Source organism: Taurulus bubalis (assembly GCF_910589615.1).
Source record: "Taurulus bubalis genome assembly, chromosome: 20".
Taxonomy (NCBI): Eukaryota; Metazoa; Chordata; class Actinopteri; order Perciformes; family Cottidae; genus Taurulus; species Taurulus bubalis.
In genome coordinates, this window is record NC_136608.1 from 18,311,941 (window position 1) to 18,324,252 (window position 12,312).

A 12,312-nucleotide genomic window follows, 5' to 3' on the forward strand; every position below is an offset into this window, starting at 1 on the left:
GAGAGGGATCGTTCTCTCAGAACCGCTGAGGGAACATTTAACCTCACGGCCTCCAACGAGTCCTGTTGAATACCTCATGTGTTAGACTCTCTTCAGAAACCAATACACATCAACCTCAAGGTGGCGCTAGAGGGAGGTCAGAAGATCACAACCCTATGGTCCATCCTCTGAGGACCACGCATCTCAGAGCAATCCATCCCAAACCTGTGAGGATATGTGTGGGTTCTGGGTTCAGTTGGGTTCAGTTGGGATCTGTTGGGATCTGTTGGGTTCAGTTGGGTTCAGTTGGGTTCTGTTGGGATCAGTTGGGTTTAGTTGGGATCTGTTGGGTTCAGTTGGGATCTGTTGGGATCAGTTGGGTTCAGTTGGGATCTGTTGGGTTCAGTTGGGATCTGTTGGGTTCAGTTGGGTTCAGTTGGGTTCTGTTGGGATCAGTTGGGTTCTGTTGGGTTCAGTTGGGTTCAGTTGGGATCTGTTGGGTTCAGTTGAGATCTGTTGGGTTCTGTTGGGTTCAGTTGGGTTCAGTTGGGATCTGTTGGGTTCAGTTGGGATCTGTTTTAATCTGTTGGGTTCAGTTGGGTTCAGTTGGGATCAGTTGGGTTCAGTTGGGTTCAGTTGGGATCTGTTGGGATCTGTTGGGTTCAGTTGGGATCTGTTGGAATCTGTTGGGTTCAGTTGGGTTCAGTTGGGATCTGTTGGGTTCTGTTGGGTTCTGTTGGGTCAGCACCGTGAGTGATCGAACCTTTTTGGAAAATAGTACTTGTGAGTATTTGGTGCATTCAAGAGCAATCAGAGTTTACAGTTGCATTTATTGTAATGTCGCTGTGTGTTGTCTTGCAGTGTAATGACAATAAAGACGTTTACAATAGCGGAAGAAATAAAAGCTGCTTGTAGATTTAAAGTGTACCTCTATGACTGAATGGCACAAGTTTCCCATGATGCATTTCACCCTGTGGGCGTGACTCCAGCGTCTTTATGTTGAAGTATTTGAACGCTCCCGTGTGTGAGGTCGTGGAGGGGAAATTAAACGGGAATGAAAAGATACAAATTCTTTGATCAAAAGACAAAACAGAACTAAAATAACAGATGTTCATTTTCTCGTGAATTTCATTTTTTTCTTGCAGCCCAACTCTAAAAGCTGAGAGAAGCTCCGCCTCCTTAAACCTGAAGGTCCTGCGACACTTCAGACCTTTGGGTTTCCCTCGTCTGAAAATAACTCCGACAAACATGAGAAGACCCCTAAACCATGCTGCTGATGGGACATGAGAAGCAACATTTATTATTTTGTGTATTTTTGTTGTTCTTTTGTTCTTTTGTCTCTTTGTAGTTGTTTCGTGTCTCTTTGAGGTTGTTCATGTCTCTTTGTAGTTCACTCTGTAGTTCACCATCCACGTCTCCTCATAAAGAAACAGCATGTATTTAGTATTTCAGAAGAACCCCTCGTGTCAGTATTATATTTTGATATAATTCCGGTGACACTCGCCTTAGCTCAGGTGTTTGCGTTGTTCCTTTAGATTAGCTGCTGGTGATTGACAGCTGGCCACGCCCCCTCTGTGGAAGCCGCTGACAGACGTGACCGATGGTTCCTAATAAACTGTTTCCTCACCAACGCTGAAGATTTCATTTCAAGAAAGCAGAACTGAGACAGCTGATGTGTGGAGGCGTTCGTTGTCACATGACCGGCTCTTATGTCCTGAAGTCATCAGAGCGATGGTTCACATCATTGGGCCGTTAGCCGTTAGCCGTTAGCCATTTAGAGGCGTTTAGAGGCGTTTAAAGGCGGCTGCAGCTGTGGTAATTCCCAGTGATGTGTTAAGTGGGTGCAGCAGCGCTAATGGGAGGCTTTCAGCACAACGGTGATCAGACTCTCAGCCATCAGCCCTCATCAGTCATGCATTATACCAGAGCACAGAACATGAAGACTCATCTGCACATGACTCACTCTGCAGGATCAAAAGGAAATCATCTGCATGTCAGGCGGTGGATTGGGGACAAAGTGTCACGTGTTATTATTCTAGAAAGCGTTTGTTTATGACTCATAAAGGAGACGTTTCCTGCAGCAGGTGAAGCTCACGTTGTGATCCACTCATCGTGAAATAAAGGATGAACCTGCAGAGCCGTCAGCGATACTGGATCCCAGTTTTGATATTTTGATGATAATATGAATAATCTTACATGAAATGTTCATATTATCTCTTTCCAAGTCATTATATTTATGTGAGCATCTTTTCCGAGGGAATCTGGTACAAATTGAGCTCAAACTGAGGTGAAGACTGTTGTTTACCTTCATAAAGCCACGGAGACACATGTGGTTCCCCCAGGTTCTGCTGACTCCACCTCCTCTACTCAAAGGAACGTTCTCCGTGAGCCGCGTCCTCCAGAGGCTCATCCTGGATCAGACGTTGGTTCTGGGCCCGGACTCTGAGGGGAAGGAGCTGCTGGGCTCTAATTGGCTGCTGTGGTTTCCTGGTAAACAGCTGATTGAGCTCCAAGAAGAAACAAGCAGAGCTCAAACTCACAGGCCAGCGAGGGAGTTATGAACAATATATTCATGCACTTCACATGAAAGAGTTGGGTTTCGTCCCTGAGAATGTGTGTGTGCATTTCAAATATATATAATTTAGTTATTTCAATAGAACTGACAGCTATTATTCATCTTGTATGAATATATAACCAAAATGTATTCACGTTATTCACAAAGTAACTTCCTGTCAGCAACACCTGGACTCAAGTATTTAAACTTGTAAACAAAGATGGTAACCAGACACCACACCAAGTATTATCCATTCATAACATTTATATTATTCACCATTCATACATGTATTCATCTGTCTTAGTCTTGTTTTGAATATGTAGTTCATGTTGTAATAAAAACAGACTAACCGCTCCGACTGCTCAGTCAATACGAAGTTATTGAGTATTAATTAAAGAAGATAAAATGTAGTTATTAAATCAATCTGCAGCCACATTCCAGCTCCTTTATGTCCCAGTCCATAGCAGCTTCATGGTGGTGTGGAGTCCCTCAGGGCTCCATCAGAGGTCCTCTGCTCTTCCGCTTCCTTCACTGGCAGCAGCTCTTTCTTTATGATCGGCTTCTTCTGTTTTGACTTCATTGACTAACAGCTGCTGTGGTTCCTTTTTCAGGAGTGACTACAGAAAGTGTTTATTACTACTTTATAACACATTTCAGGAAGCTGGTAGTGCAGTGTTTCCTCCCCGTAGAACCTTCTCGTCACCATTTGCTCGTCTCTTTGTTACCTTCGTTGGTGTTTGAGCTCAATAGAAAGCAGGAGGAAATACAACATCACGACTTCTGTTCCTTTAATATCGGTAATTGGTCAGCTGATATTGGTTATTGATCAGCTGATATCGGTTATTGATCAGCTGATATGATCAGCTGATATCGGTTATTGATCAGCTGATATCATCAGCTGATATCGGTTATTGATCAGCTGATATCATCAGCTGACATCAGTTATTGATCAGCTGATATGATCAGCTGATATCGGTTATTGGTCAGCTGACCCGCTGAGGGGGAAAGTGCATGAAGGCTTCAGAGGGAAGGAGGTGTGTGTGACGTGATTTATGGTCGTTTGGATTGAAAGTGAGACCCCGCCCCTCCTGCACACAACAGCACATACATGTGAACACACACACACACACACTCAGTGTGATTGCATTACTGCAGTGGAGCGTTGAGGATCTCGTCCTCGTGATCTCACAGGAAACAAGGTGAATCTGAATGAAAGGCTGGAGGTTCAGATGAAGACGTTCAGAGCGCTGATGATGAAGCTGATTGTTATTACCTGGGAGGTAGTAACACCTTTAATAGTGTTATTACTTTTTAAATCCACCATAATTATTAAAAACATTATTATTACAGAAACGCATCATAAAATCTACATTACGTGATTAATTCCTTCAGAAACAGCAATATCCATCAAACTAAAAGACCATTGCATTATTTACAATATGTACAGGTTCACAGGTGTAATGTAATACTTTGTGGGCCGGAGGTGAAGTCACAGAGTTCTTGAATGAATGACTCAACTGTTGAAGGTCTTTCGGTGCAAAAAGAACGTTGTTGTGTAAAATACTAGAGTCTTTAGTCTTTAGTCTTTAGCCTCCACCATGTCATGCTCAGCGCGTTCCAAACGCCTTCATTGCACCCTGGTGTTTCTCTACTGAATATAAACCATCTTCTTTCCCTCAGTCATTTTAATAACTGGTGTTTCTGCGGCTCCAGTTGCAGCTGTTTCTGATGACGTCATCGCTGTCAGATCCTCCTTCAGACGACAGGAGGCTCTCGCTTCTTCACCGTCTCGTTATCTGGAGGACGCCTATTAAACAAACACGGAGCAGGAAGAAGGAACGCCTCTGTGGACGGAACCAGATCCCTCATCAATGATCAACCCGTTGATCAGCTGGCAGCCGCTCAGGTTCTCTCTGGAAGGACCTCCAGGTGCAGCCGGAGGAGAGGAAGCTCTCTGCATCTCTAATGTCGTCACGATCAGGAGAACTGCTTTTAGTGGTTTTCTTTTTTTATATATATATATATGTTTCCTTTTCTGTGTACTATCATAAACTAATATACCACTAACACATATATGAACTTATTATATATGTTCCCAAGGGTTTTCTGTATATTATAGCTTTTTTAATTATTCAAATAGCCATAGTGGTTGAGGAGATATTCTGTATTTAGTATGGGTATAAAAAACATTCACAATGTGAGATAAATGTCTGGGGGCTGAAGGAGTTAAAGTCGCCATCTTGTTTTGTTGTTGATGTTTTTATGATGATTCATAAATGTGTTGAGAGTTCAATGAGGAAGAAAACGGCTTCTCTGCTTCCTGTTGCTGTCGCCGGGCAGGATTCAGCTCACCTGGTTTACTAAACTACAACTACAGTATGGAGGCTGAATAAAGCTGTGGTGACTAGAGACCTGTCAATCACCTGCAGCCCCGCCCAAAAGAGTCCCCTATTATGGTCTGTTTGACTCTAAATGACCATAATTTACTAAATGAACATCATGCTGTATTGAAGAAGACTTGAAACTAGAGATTGAGACATAAACTCATGTTTACAATGTTTACTGAGGGAATACATCAAGAGAAGTAGAGTCATTTGTATAGACTTCTATACAACCAGAGGAGTCGCCCCCTGGTGGTCATGATAATCGTCCAGTCAGCTGTTTCTTTGTGTTTGTGAGTATAAATCCTCCTGATTGAAACAGGTGTGTGTCAACATGTTGTTATTGTATTTCTGCTGTACTGCGCAGCTGTCCGGGTGTCAGTCCTCACACGTTAACACGTCTGGTTTCTGCCTTTAAACCTTCATCATCGGGTTCTTCTTCGTTGGTAAAAATAGCCCCGCTGATCAATGAGAGCCGGTTCTGAGCCGGCCGGCTTCGTCCTGGACTCGTCCCTCCGGTCTGTGAGTGTTTGTTTCCAGGCAACCAGCGTGAGGATTGTTTACCTGCTTCTTAAAGGGACAGTGACCACACTACACACGGCCTGACGGCGGCGCTGATCCAGTCTGGAACCCTGACCCTGCAGCAGCTGGTGGATGCAGTGGGGCCGGCACTGACCGACGCCCAGGCCCTGGGCTCTCTGCTGGGGCTGCAGTCTCTCCGAGCGGCTGGGAGGACACTGGGGCTCTGGTCCCGGAGGCTAACACAGAAAGACCGGCACCTCCTGATGGGCAGCCAGACCAGAAGCGACACTGCAGACCCCTACCCGGACATCGTCCTGAGCCCAGGCCTGGGAGAGAAGACCGGCCCCCTTCTGAGAGTCGCACACCCTGCAAAACTGACAATATACGAAGCAGACAAAGACTCTCTACCGCAACTGTGTGAAGTGCATCCACCGGGTCGACTGAGCGGCAGACCCCCCACTGTGTGGGCAAAGAAGTGGGGACAAGATGGCCCCAGCCCGCAGTGGAGGCTCCTATACAAAGCCCCCCTCAGAAAACGGACAGGCGACCTCCAGTGGAGGATCCTCCACGGTGCCGTCGCTACGAACGCTTTCATCTCTGCTCTTAACCCAGCTGTTTTTAGCGGATGATCATTTTGCGGAGTACGTGAGACAGTTTATCACGTTTTTACTGAGTGCAAGAGACTCACCAGCCTCTTCTCTCTTTTAACATCGGTTTTTACTGCTTCGGCGTTGTTTTTACTGAGAGGATTTTTATTATGGGAGCGGGCTACAACAAAAGTTTTAAAAACAAGTGGCAGCTCCTCAATTTCATCTCAGGGATGGGCAGGAAGCGGCGGCAGTGTGGAGGACCAACCTCCGGTCAAGACTCTGTTTTTATCTCCACATCTCCGACCTTGAGGCGTTCGTAGAGCGGTGGTGTTTTAAGAACACACTGTGTTCCTAAATAAAGTGTTTTGTAAAAATCAAAAAAAATCTCTCTCTCTCTCTTCTCTCCCTCTCTCTCTCTTTCTCTCTCTCTCTCTCTCTTCTCTCTCTCTCTCTCTCTTTCTCTCTCTCTCTCTCTCTCTCTCTTTCTCTCTCTCTCTCTCTCTCTCTCTTCTCTCTCTCTCTCTCTCTCTCTCTCTCTCTCTCTCTCTCTCTCTCTCTCTCCTGTATGTGTGTGTCTGAAAGACATCATGTCATTTTCCTGTTTCTTACGTTTCACTGGTTTTATGGACCGTTGTGACTTTGTGTTCAGGTTCCCTTATACTAATATCTGTATATTAGGATGTTATTAATGTATATTAGGATGTTATTAACATCTGTATATCATGATGTGATTAATATATATTAGGATGTTATTAACATCTGTATATCATGATGTGATTAATATATATTAGGATGTTATTACTATATATTAGGATGTTATTAATATATATTATGATGTTATTAATATCTGTATATTATGATGTTATTAATATATATATATATATAAAGATGTTATTAATATCTGTATATTAGGATGTTACTAATGTATATTAGGATGTTGTTAATATATATTAGGATGTTTTAATATCTGTATATTATGATGTTGTTAATATATATATATTAAGATGTTATTAATATCTGTATATTAGGATGTTACTAATGTATATTAGGATGTTATTAACATCTGTATATCATGATGTGATTAATATATATTAGGATGTTATTACTATATATTAGGATGTTATTAATATATATTATGATGTTATTAATATCTGTATATTATGATGTTATTAATATATATATATAAAGATGTTATTAATATCTATATATTACGATGTTATTAATATATATTAGGATGTTATTACTATATTTTAGGATGTTATTACTATATATTAGGATGTTATTACTATGTATTAGGATGTTTTAATATCTGTATATTATGATGTTATTAATATATATATATTAAGATGTTATTAATATCTGTATATTAGGATGTTACTAATGTATATTAGGATGTTATTAATATATATATTAGGATGTTATTAATATGTGTATATTAGGATGTTTTTAATATCTGTATATTAGGATGTTATTAATGTTTATTAGGATGTTATTAATATATATTAGGATGTTATTACTATATATTAGGATGTTGTTTATGTATATTAGGATGTTATTAATATATATTAGGATGTTATTAACATCTGTACATTATGATGTGATTAATATATATTAGGATGTTATTACTATATATTAGGATGTTATTAATATATATTATGATATTATTAATATATATAAAGATGTTATTAATATCTATATATTACGATGTTATTAATATATATTAGGATGTTATTACTATATTTTAGGATGTTATTACTATATATTAGGATGTTATTACTATATATTAGGATGTTTTAATATCTGTATATTATGATGTTATTAATATATATATATTAAGATGTTATTAATATCTGTATATTAGGATGTTACTAATGTATATTAGGATGTTATTAGTATATATATTAGGATGTTATTAATATGTGTATATTAGGATGTTTTTAATATCTGTATATTAGGATGTTATTAATGTTTATTAGGATGTTATTAATGTATATTAGGATGTTATTAATGTATATTAGGATGTTATTAATATATATTAGGATGTTATTACTATATACTAGGATGTTTAATATATGTATATTAGGATGTTACTAGTATATATTAGGATGTTATTAATATATATTATGATGTTATTAATATGTGTATATTAGGATGTTTTTAATGTTTATTAGGATGTTATTAATGTATATAAGGATGTTATTAATATATATTATGATGTTATTAATATGTGTATATTAGGATGTTTTTAATGTATATTATGATGTTATTAATGTATATTAGGATGTTATTAATATATATTATGATGTTATTAATATCTGTATATTATGATGTTATTAATATATATAAATATGTTGTTAATATCTGTATATTATGATGTTATTAATATATATTAGGATGTTATTACTATATATTAGGATGTTATTAATATATATTAGGATGTTATTAATATATATTATGATGTTATTAATATGTGTATATTAGGATGTTTTTAATGTATATTATGATGTTATTAATGTATATTAGGATGTTATTAATATATATTATGATGTTATTAATATCTGTATATTATGATGTTATTAATATATATAAATATGTTGTTAATATCTGTATATTAGGATGTTATTAATATATATTAGGATGTTATTACTATATATTAGGATGTTATTAATATATATTAGGATGTTATTACTATATATTAGGATGTTAATAATATATATTAGGATGTTTTAATATCTGTATATTAGGATGTTATTAATATATATATATATATTAAGATGCTATTAATATCTGTATATTAGGATGTTATTAATATATATTAGGATGTTATTAATATATATTAGGATGTTATTAACATCTGTACATTATGATGTGATTAATATATATTAGGATGTTATTACTATATATTAGGATGTTATTAATGTATATTATGATATTATTAATATATATAAAGATGTTATTAATATCTATATATTACGATGTTATTAATATATATTAGGATGTTATTACTATATTTTAGGATGTTATTACTATATATTAGGATGTTATTACTATATATTAGGATGTTTTAATATCTGTATATTATGATGTTATTAATATATATATATTAAGATGTTATTAATATCTGTATATTAGGATGTTACTAATGTATATTAGGATGTTATTAGTATATATATTAGGATGTTATTAATATGTGTATATTAGGATGTTTTTAATATCTGTATATTAGGATGTTATTAATGTTTATTAGGATGTTATTAATGTATATTAGGATGTTATTAATGTATATTAGGATGTTATTAATATATATTAGGATGTTATTACTATATACTAGGATGTGTAATATATGTATACTAGGATGTTACTAGTATATATTAGGATGTTATTAATATATATTATGATGTTATTAATATGTGTATATTAGGATGTTTTTAATGTTTATTAGGATGTTATTAATGTATATTAGGATGTTATTAATATATATTATGATGTTATTAATATGTGTATATTAGGATGTTTTTAATGTATATTATGATGTTATTAATGTATATTAGGATGTTATTAATATATATTATGATGTTATTAATATCTGTATATTATGATGTTATTAATGTATATAAATATGTTGTTAATATCTGTATATTATGATGTTATTAATATATATTAGGATGTTATTACTATATATTAGGATGTTATTAATATATATTAGGATGTTATTAATATATATTATGATGTTATTAATATGTGTATATTAGGATGTTTTTAATGTATATTATGATGTTATTAATGTATATTAGGATGTTATTAATATATATTATGATGTTATTAATATCTGTATATTATGATGTTATTAATATATATAAATATGTTGTTAATATCTGTATATTATGATGTTATTAATATATATTAGGATGTTATTACTATATATTAGGATGTTATTAATATATATTAGGATGTTATTACTATATATTAGGATGTTAATAATATATATTAGGATGTTTTAATATCTGTATATTATGATGTTATTAATATATATATATATTAAGATGCTATTAATATCTGTATATTAGGATGTTATTAATATATATTAGGATGTTATTAATATATATTATGATGTTATTAATATCTGTATATTAAGATGTTATTAATATATATTAAGATGTTATTAATATCTGTATATTAGGATGTTATTAATATATATTAGGACGTTATTAATATACATTAGGATGTTTTAATATCTGTATATTAGGATGTTCCTAATGTATATTAGGATGTTATTAATGTATATTAGGATGTTCCTAATGTATATTAGGATGTTATTAATGTATATTAGGATGTTATTAATATATATTAGGATGTTATTAATGTATAATAGGATGTTTCTGGTCCTCAGAGGATAAGCTGGAAGGGTTTTGGTGCAAAAGTCAAACAGACTGAACTGTGTCTCCAGCATCTTGTTCGTTTCTCCTCACTGGTGAGCGATCTCCTCGAGGCTCGACTCCATGACCCTCTGTCACACGTTCATGGTCCCCAGAGGACGAATCCTACTGCCTTTGATCCTCTGACTTTCTAGCGCCACCATGTGGTTTATTGCCAGACATCTCAGTAAATATGGGACAGATTGCTGCAGAACTTGTTTAGACATTCCTGATCTCCAGAGGATGAACCCCCTGACTTCCTGGTTCATTTCCAGAGGAGCTGAACGTCCCGGTGGAGGTTGTTGTTGTTGTTGTTGTTGTTGTTGTTGTTGTTGTTGTTGTTGTTGACACACTTCATGCAGAGCCAGTGTGTCCACACAGAATGTCCTCAAGACCTTCAGATTACCACGGAAATCAATTATGGTCTGTCGGGGAACCGAGAGCCGGGGAACTAAATTAGCTGCTCGACTCCGTAGAGGTCAGAGGAGCTTTACACCACAGCAGCAGAGGCTGAATTATGTTTAAATTATGGTTGAATGAATAAAATCCTCCTTTAAAGACCCACCGTGTGAGACATATTGACAGGAAGGTGACCTCTAGCTGCAGCAGTGACCTCTAGCTGCAGCAGTGACCTCTGACTGCAGCAGTGACCTCTGGCTGCAGCAGTGACCTCTGGCTGCAGCAGTGACCTCTGACTGCAGCAGTGACCTCTGGCTGCAGCAGTGACCTCTGGCTGCAGCAGTGACCTCTGACTGCAGCAGTGACCTCTGGCTGCAGCAGTGACCTTGACCAGAGGCGTCCTGCAGCTTCAGAGTTGAACCGTCTGTTGAACGCTGACCCCTGCTGGCTGCCGGGCTGCAGCGCGGGACGGGGACTCGAACCGGCGACTTGCAGGTCCTCAACAGGATTTGCTTCATTATTCTGAAGAAGTAGAGAAGCGTGAAGTTATTTTTTACATTTTAATTATTGTATTTTACACATGGGTATTTTATTAATTGTATTTAATGAGTTGTGTTGTTTACATTAATGACTATCTAGTGCAGCTGTTATTTATATACAATATGAAATATACATCATATTATCACGTTATCATCAGGAAACATCCCATAATAACCAGGATGCATCTCTTTAATCCCAAAAAAACAGGTCACAATCAGACTTTATGAAATATGAAGCAGTTTAATGAATGAATGAAGGACCATCAGTGTTTGTAGTCCTGTCTTCATGGACTACAAACATGGAGGCTGAGTGATTACAGCACGTTATCACTGAACCAACATTCAGGTCTTCTCTATTATTAGCCATGTTAAAGTAAGGATCATTATTGTTATTATTATGATATGTCTGGACTGATTGATGCTTTTTCTACATGTACATCTGTGTTTATTAAACCACGTGAGTAACAGAGACCATGAGACTCATTCTGTTAACCTCTCTCTCTTTAGAGGGTTCATGGTCACATGATCAGCTCCATATTTGGGTCACGTCAACACTACGCTGCTCATTTGCATAATGACAGAACACCTTCATCCCTTTCTCTTTTCTGTCTCCCACAGAGAGGAGGGGGCGGGGCCTGCTTCTTCTTCTCCTCCTTCTTCTTCTTTTTCTTCCCACATATTAATAACGTGTCATCTTTCATCTTCAGCTGCAGAGCTTCACCTGACCAGCAGGTGTCAGTATTTCACAACCTCACAGGACCCAGAAGCCTTTAACTGTCTTAAGTAATAAAATACTGGTGCGCTGTACTGTATATGTGTACAATACTAAACAGATGAGTACATGTATAATGATGACCATCGCTGTACATGAACACATACTTATATACACATACTTACATACACATACTTACATACTTATACTTATATACTGAT